The sequence below is a fragment of the Mirounga angustirostris genome, unplaced genomic scaffold (assembly GCF_029215605.1).
Source record: "Mirounga angustirostris isolate CCGP_5_RB_7025 unplaced genomic scaffold, mMirAng1.0.hap1 SCAF_2, whole genome shotgun sequence".
Taxonomy (NCBI): Eukaryota; Metazoa; Chordata; class Mammalia; order Carnivora; family Phocidae; genus Mirounga; species Mirounga angustirostris.
Window position 1 is genome coordinate 15,250,949 of NW_026991710.1, and position 7,946 is coordinate 15,258,894.

The 7,946-nt window shown below is 36.7% G+C and overlaps 1 pseudogene; it reads right to left on the reverse strand.

Moving 5' to 3' along the window:
* Positions 1–456: 456 nt before the first annotated feature.
* LOC123848989 (probable ATP-dependent RNA helicase DDX10) lies at positions 457–1,689 on the reverse strand (annotated as a pseudogene).
* Between the last annotated feature and the right edge of the window lie 6,257 nt (positions 1,690–7,946).

A 7,946-nucleotide genomic window follows, 5' to 3' on the forward strand; every position in this document is an offset into this window, starting at 1 on the left:
AACTCCAGCACCTAGCAAAGTTCCTGACACATGGCTAATAAACTTTTATTGCACAAGGAGTCTTCAAGCCATAAAATGATTCACAGGAGAATTAATGGAGAAGTAACATGGTCCTAGCACTTCTCTGGGAATCAATGCTCTGTGTGTTGCTAGCGAGGTCACTTAACCTTTCTGCGCCTCCATTCTCTCAGCTGAGAAGAGACCATCTATATTTTAAGGTTCTTCCCAGCTCTATATTTACTATGAAATACAGACTCTTCATGCTGCATTTATGTTTTTGATTATAGAAATTTAACAACTCCCTTGAGATACTTTGCAGACACTACACACGGAGTTAAGAAGCTATTGTGAACTAAGTCATTTACACATGTAGGTTTCCCATGAAAGTAATGTAACTAAATGTAAACTGAATAAACAAATACATTTTTGTAACATATAATCTTTAACTTTGTATAATCATTTATACATGTAAATATATGAATTTTTCTTTATTACATTGTTTGCTTCTGCAACCACGGTCACTTTTCTCTTGACACTGGATGTGAGCTGCTTTCTTCCATAAAGCTTTCTGCTCTTTAAGGTCCAACCCAAAAGACACTGTGCCACTTCACCTTGAAGAAATCAGCTTCAAGTCTCTTCCTCTTCTTCCAAGAACAGCATGGGACCTTCCTTGATCTTCTGTGTCTCATCAATGTTAACAACAGATTGAGATTGACAAACGTTTGCTTTTCCCAGCTTCTCTTCCATTTCCTCCTCATCTACCTTCTATTCTTCCTCTTCATCACTAATACCACTAGCCAGTTCTGGACTCTGACCCTTCTGGTCCTTTCCTACTTTTCTGAAGTATGGACATTCTCTCATTGAAGTGAGCTCTAAATTATTCCACTTCATCATTGGTGAGGGAACAATTCTTGACACAATTACTTTATTATCTTAACTCATTAATAATTCTTTGGTGGGTTGTTTATGCATTTGCTGAAGAAATCTTACCTGTGGTACCACAGCAAGACCAGGAGACAGGCCATATTTGGGTATAGGTAACTTGCTCACATCAAATACTTCTTTATCCTTCATTAGATATGTTGAATGAATGCAGGGGACAAAACATCTTTGAGCCTTTTCTTTTAAATCTTGATCTTGGTCTAAAAACAATTCTGATTTTTTTCTAAACATCTGTAAGTTTATCTGGGTTAATTTTGATTTCCCTCACAGACAATGAGAGGTTGTTGAATCATCCCTTTTTCTTCTGAGAGAAACAAAATTAATAAAGCTTTGCCATCCTTTCTGTACCTGGCCATTCCACCTCCCTGTGAATATGTGTGCTGGCATTCTTTGGACAATCAAACTGAAGAACCCATTTCATAGCCAGGAAGTCTAGACCCTGGCTGTAATGACAGTAGCAAAGAGCCCTGTCATTGTTTTGCCAAGGGATTCATTATAAACCCCTATTCTCATCATCTGCTGTTGTCAGACATGGGGAGCAAGGATAGAAGAACCAGGATGTAGCTGGCAGAACACTTGATATGGATACTGAATCTCCTTACAACTGAAGAAAAAGACAATACTTTTCTTCTTGAGGTGCCTTCCCAAAGTGGAATATAACACATTTATTTTTTGCTGTAGCTCACAAACTATGCAGGTCTGTTCCAAAGTGACAGTGGTGCTGTATTTTTCTTTATCATGAACCCAGACATATATATGTGATTTTTAGTCAACAAGGTGTAAAACCCACTCAAATATCTTGAGTTTGTGTGTGTGTGTGTGTGTGTGTGTGTGTGTGTGGTGGACAGAGTGTGAATAGTTCTGATAAACTATGTACTAAAACCAAAGCATTATTTATTAAAACAACTTTTTTTAAATTAGAATTTACTGAGGATCAAGACTTTTATTATATTCAGGTGCAGTCTAATCAGTAACAATTATATCAAAATTATCAATTAAATTGTATTTGCATGCCACTGGAATAATTATTTCCTCAATGTCTGGGGAACTTTTTTACTCATTTCTGTACGCTCCTGGTAGAATATAAGTTCTGTAAATTCACTATTTGAGTTAAAATTTTGACCCTGCATTTCCTCCTTATGTGTGGCCTGAGGCAAGATATTTGGCTTTCCTGTAGCTTAGATTCCTCTTCTATAAAATGGAGATAAATATTAGAGAAACTACACATAGATCAGGTTAGGTATACCACATGCATTACTACATGCAACATGAAAACAAAAATATGTAAAATTAAACAAATTAGAATAGCATGTAATACATAATATGCTTAAAATATTATCATAGTAGATGCTGCTAAATTTATGGGAGATAAGATGAAGTTGAGAAGGTATATAGATAATAACAGTGTAGTAGTTAAGCCATATACAAAAAGTCTAATAAGAGGTAAAAAAATATAATGTCCTCATAGAGAGGTGAATTGTGTTATAAGGATTCAAATTTGAGATATATCACTGATATTTAAATTTTCCTAAAAATGCATTGTTGTTCAGTCAAAAAAAATATCCAAAATGTAATACATTGTGCTGCATGCTGAAAATAGAATGGGAAAAAACATATGGTTCATGTCCTTATGGCTCTTTCAGTAGAGAAGGTATACACTGAATAATTTTTTGCTTTTATGGAATTGAGAATAATAAAGTTTGATGTCCTATGTAAACACATAAAAAATAAATCCAATTTAATCTGTTTGGAAGATAGGGATGACGTTGTGGAGGAAGTAAATTTTGGCTGAAACCTAAAAAGTAAATAGTTACTGAGTACAGCAGGAAGTAGAAAGGAGAAGTAGTGGAAGGAAAAAAAACCCCAAGTTTATTAAAATCAGTAAGATTAACAAAAAAAAGAAAGAAAGAAGAAAGAAAGAAAGAAAGAAAGAAAGAAAGAAAGAAAGAAAGAAAGAAAGAAAGAAAGAAAGAAACCTGACCCCAAATCAAAAGTCTTTCCATGCTTTGGGGGATCATCCATACCACTGTGTAAGAAAATTATCATGAAGAGCTAATGCAATAAAACTTTAGACATTGATAACAACATAAATATTTACATCAAACTTTATTTTTTCTTATTTTTTAATTTAAATTCAATTAGCCAACATATAGCATATCATTAGTTTCAGATGTAGTGTTCAACAATTCATCAGTTGCATATACCATCCAGTGCTCATCACATCAAACTTTAAAAACTTCTTTTCCTACATATTGTCTCATTTAAATTTTACAGTTACTAGGTGACTTGCATATGAATTTTTACATTTTACAAAAAAGGTAAGTAAAACTGATTGGCCTGTGCAAAGTCAAACAGCTGATTTTGCCAGAGGTCATGTGATCAAACTGTAGATACTGAGGACGATGCATTACAGAGATCTAGCTTCTTTGCACTGATCAGGGTTCAGTCTGCAAATTGAATGGCAGGGAGAGTTGCTCATTCAACAAGTGCCTGATACCTACCAAGCACAAGGCACTGGTTTAGGTGTTAAGGATAAAGCACTGAACAATACAAGGCACTGTCCTGTCTCTGTGGAGCTTATCTTCTAGAGGTGAGAGGCAGAAATTATACAAGATTAATGAACAAAATAATGTAGTATGTTGGTGAGAGCCAGGGCTCGGAACAAAAATAATGTAGGTTCAAACTCAACATCCAAAGAACAAATAATTCAATCAAGAAATGGGCAGAAGACATGAACAGACATTTTTCCAAAGAAGACATCCAAATGGCCAACTGACACATGAAAAAGTGCCCAACTTTGCTCGGCATCAGGGAAATCCAAATCAAAACCCCAATGAGATACCACCTCACACCAGTCAGAATGGCTTAAATTAACAAGTCAGGAAATGACAGATGTTGGCGAGGATACAGAGAAAGGGGAATGCTCCTACACTGTTGGTGGGAATGCAAGCTGGTGCAGCCACTCTGGAAAACAGTATGGAGGTTCCTCAAAAAGTTGAAAATAGAGCTACACTATGACCCAGCAATTGCACTACTGGGTATTTACCACAAAGATACAAATGTAGTGATCAGAAGGGGTACGTGCATCCCAATGTTTGTAACAGCAATGTCCACAATAGCCAAACTATGGAAAGAGCAAGATACCCATCGACAGATGAATGGATAAAGAAGAAGTGGTATATATATATACAATGAAATATTAGGCAGCCATTAAAAAAACCCAAAAAACAAAACAAAACAAAATCTTTCCATTTGCAATGACGTGGATGGAACTAGAGGGTATTATGCTGAGCGAAATAAGTCAATCAGAGAAAGACATGTATCATATGATCTCACTGATATGGGGAATCTTAATCTCAGGAAACAAACTGAGGGTTGCTGGAGTGGTGGTGGGTGGGAGGGATGGGGTGGCTGGGTGATAGACATTGGGGAGGGTATGTGCTATGGTGAGTGCTGTGAATTGTGTAAGACTGTTGAATCATAGACCCGTACCTCTGAAACAAATAATACATTATATGTTAAAAAAAAAAAAAGAAGATAGTAGGAAGGGAAAAATGAAGGGGGGAATCAGAGGGGGAGAAGAACCATGAGAGACTACGAACTCTCAGAAACAAACTGAGCATTCTAGAAGGGAGGGGGTGGGGTTTGTGTTAGCCTGGTGATGGGTATTAAAGAGGGCATGTATTGAATGGAGCACTGGGTGTTATAGGCAAACAATGAATCATGGAACACTACATCAAAAACTAATGATGTAATGTATGGTGATTAACATAACATGATAAAATAAAATTTAAAAAAAAGAAAGAAAAAATAAAGTAGGAAAGAGGGATAAGGAGCACCATGTACAATTTTAGAGTGGTCAGAGAAAGTCTCAGTGGAATGGTAATATTTGATTAAAGACCTGTGGGAGAGGAGGGATACATCCCCATGGAGATCTCAGAGAAGGGAGTTCCAAGTAAAGGCAATTGTAGTTCAAAGGCCATAGACAGGTGTCTGGGACCAGGTGTATGTTTTTGAAACAACAAGGAGATCAGTGTACTTAGAACAGAAGGAACAGGGGGAGAGTAACAAGAAGAGTAAAAAGGGGTCAGAATTTATAAGGCTTCATAGGGCATTGTAAAGATTTTGGCTTTTAGACTGAGGGAGATAGGCAGATTGCAGGGTTCAGAGCAAAAGAAGGATGATATCTGGGTTCTGTTATAAGAAAAATCACCTAATTTATTGTATTGTAATGAGACTTTGTTGACAGAAAATCTAGAAATGTCAGGAGGCCATCAGAATAATCCATGAGAGTGGGTATGGTCAGTGAATAGGAGGTGGTAGAACATGATCAAATTCTGGGTATCTTTTTAAGGTTAAGATGACAGGACTAGACTTAGGACCAAATGTGGGATATGCAAAGAAGAAAGGCATCAGTGAAAACCACAAGTCATATATCATGCTCATTCATTTTCCAGCTATCCTTGTGGATATGTGTTGCTGTTGTTCACTGCATTTTTATTGTTGCTTATCTGTTTGTTAGTTGTTTTTTCTGAGTGGTTTGAGAAAGAATAGAAAGAGTAAGAAGGGTGAGGGAAATTAGTTGGAACTGGGGGCAAGTTCAAAGGACCTGTAAGAACTATATTCCTAGTAGACTTGCAATAAAAATATTATCACAGAAGGCAGGGCCCCATTGCTTTTTTGGTTTTTCACCTGGAAAACAGTTCTGTTACACAGGTAGAAATGACAGAAAATGGCAGAATTGGGTTATATGTTCTATGGAATTTGGTTGATTATAACAAAATCAACAGTAATTACCAACACAGCATCCTTGAAGCAATGATAACAGCTTGTCTATCCAAAACTCTCCTTTGGAATGTTTTTACTTTCAATACTATTTCACCTGGAGTAAAAATTGAAGTATTGTGCTTACACATAGAAAACCATGCTTACCAGTCTGCAATTTTTCTAAACGTATAAGTTGAATTGCTTTGAGAGCAAACACCTTGATGTGAGTACTTGGAAAGTGTACTTAAGGAGTAGCAGGGCAGATATTACTGCTGACCAATGACAAGTATGACATAGGTGCTAGACTTCACACTGAGGGGTCACTGCACACATTATTTCACAATGGCTGCCTCAGTAGATGAGCTGACATAACAACCCACTGCTGGTGCCGTAAACAATTGCCAATTTCATTTTACAGGAGTCACATGGATGAGTTGAACTAGAAAAAATGATGATGATAGATGAAACTGAATATGTATGACTCATTCAGAGCTGCCTTATTAGTCCAGGAGAACTAGCATAGATTCAGCATTGGAGAGCCTAGGTTCAAACCCCAAGCCTGCCATTTATTAGCTAAATGACCTTGAGCAGACCACTAAGCTGGTTTCCTCACGTTAGAAAGGAGGAAACTAATGTAGACTTACTGGAGAACCATGTGAATCAAATGAGACAATGCATGTGTAAAAATGGTTAAAATACTATATAAATATTTGATGTTATCATTGAACAGGCTTTCCCTTTGAAAAATGGAAAGGGGGAGAATAGGAATGAGTTACCAATTGTTGAATACTCTCCTTGATTTCAGGGATTGCCCACATGCCACTCCATTTAATGTAAACAAAAACATCATATCTCTATCTAACTAACTATCCATGCATTCAACAATTTTGTTGTACATCTTGTCCAATGTCATTGTGTATGTTAGAGTCAAAATCCAAATTTAGGTCTGTTTTTGCTCCCAAGCGTGCATAATTCCCGTTATACTAAGTCATTGACTGTGAATTTTACATGGAGCCACACTGTGTCAGAAATGGAAGAAGTAATAGAAATCATCTAGTGGAATGGTTTTCAAATATTTAGTTGTAAAGTCCTATTGGGAAGCTCAATATTTGCTAGATGTAGGGCTGCCCTTGTTAAAGCAGATATGGGAACTCCAAAATTACTTCTCCACTTGGCCCCCCTTCACTTTTCCTCTTGGGATTGTTCATAACTTAGGGTTTGAAAAACATGAACTCAGCTCATTCTCCTCAGTTTCAAGACTGAAAAACAGAGATTCATGGAGTTTAAATGATTTAACCAAGAGCACACAATCTTTTAATGGCAAAACAAGAACAAGGACCCCAGTTCTGTGGAACTTTAGTACCATATGCCCAATAGGCTTCCTACATTAGTCCTACAGTGTTGATATTTGAAGGGTCTGAATAAATTATATTCCTATTGCTCATCCAACTTCTGAACAAGTTAAGATATATATAAAGGATTTTGTCATATGGAGACAAAAATATCATTCACATAATTGATGGAGCTGTTGGAGAGCATGGCTCATTGTGTGGTAACAAAAGACCTGAACTCTCATCAAGGAGGAACTTTTACCAATAAACTTACCACGGGGGACAAAAATGGACCAGAATACGAGCTTTCTGGAGACTGGACTCTAAAACTGAACTGATAGTGGGTTGAGCTCTGCCCACCTAACTTCTTCTCCTTAACTCACCAGGTTACCATCCTCTATGAGAATACAGGGGCAGTGAGAGTCTAGCACTATCTTAATATAAGACCCTTGTTAGGAAGTGAAACATCAGGAGAATGGGCTTGTGACTCCACCTAAAGAAGGACCAGGACCAGAAATCTGAGGAGATTACATATAACAGCATATAGTTTTATTTTGTTTAAACTTCTGCTTTTAACTTCTGATTTGTTTGCTGTGCTATTAAATATTAACATTCTCATGAACATATCCAAGTGTTTGAGAACTTATCAAATTTATGAAGTTTTATATTTCCTGGTGGTTTCATAATTTATAGATGAACTTATTTCTGAAACTAAAAGCTATTGTAGTGAGATGTTATATAAGGCAAAACCAAATGTGGATAAATCTTGAAATAGTGTTTTTCTTTCTCATCCTGAAAAAGCAGAGTCAGAGTGGTTGTCATAACTTTAAAACAGAAGACATCCCAAAGAGAGAGAGGAAATTGGAGTCTTAGAATCAGGAAGACCATGCAGGACTAATGAGAATC